Source organism: Neophocaena asiaeorientalis, unplaced genomic scaffold, assembly GCF_003031525.2.
Source record: "Neophocaena asiaeorientalis asiaeorientalis breed wild unplaced genomic scaffold, Neophocaena_asiaeorientalis_V1.1 scaffold258, whole genome shotgun sequence".
NCBI classification, from domain to species: Eukaryota; Metazoa; Chordata; class Mammalia; order Artiodactyla; family Phocoenidae; genus Neophocaena; species Neophocaena asiaeorientalis.
Window position 1 is genome coordinate 4,446,411 of NW_020172591.1, and position 556 is coordinate 4,446,966.

The following is a 556-nucleotide window of genomic DNA, read 5'->3' on the forward strand; positions in this document are numbered from 1 at the left end:
CTGTGCTGCAGAAAACGGGCTGTGAAAAGAAACCGACACAGGATGGTGCATGGAAAAAAAAAGCCACAAAGGAGGGGGAAAAAAAAAAAAAAAAAAAAAGGCGGGCAGGTGGAAGAGGAAGGTAAGACATTTCGAAAGTGTAGAAGAGCAACCTCGGATAGGGCAGGTCACGGCTCGGAGGCCCAAGATGTGCCCCCCAGGCCTGGCCGTCCTCGCTGTCGTACTGAACCCCGCCAAGGTGACCGGAGTCCCAGAGCCTCCGTCCCCCGAAACAGAACGGCCCCGCCGGCGGGCGCCAGGTTTCTCAGCGGATTCTCGAAGCAGAGCCCCCCGGCCCGCCCAGAGGGGCGGAAGACCCTCCCCACAGGGGCCAACGACGCCCCCGGGCCGCGCCGGCGCAGCGCCGCGGCCTACCGTCCCAGAGTCCAGCCCAGGCCCCAGACCTCGGGAGCGACCGCAGAGCCGCTCCGCTGCAGGCCTTCCTCCCCAGCTCGCAGTACTCTCGCACTCAGGCGCGGCCCCGACCCAGTGGCGCGTCTCCCCCGTCCCGGCAGCG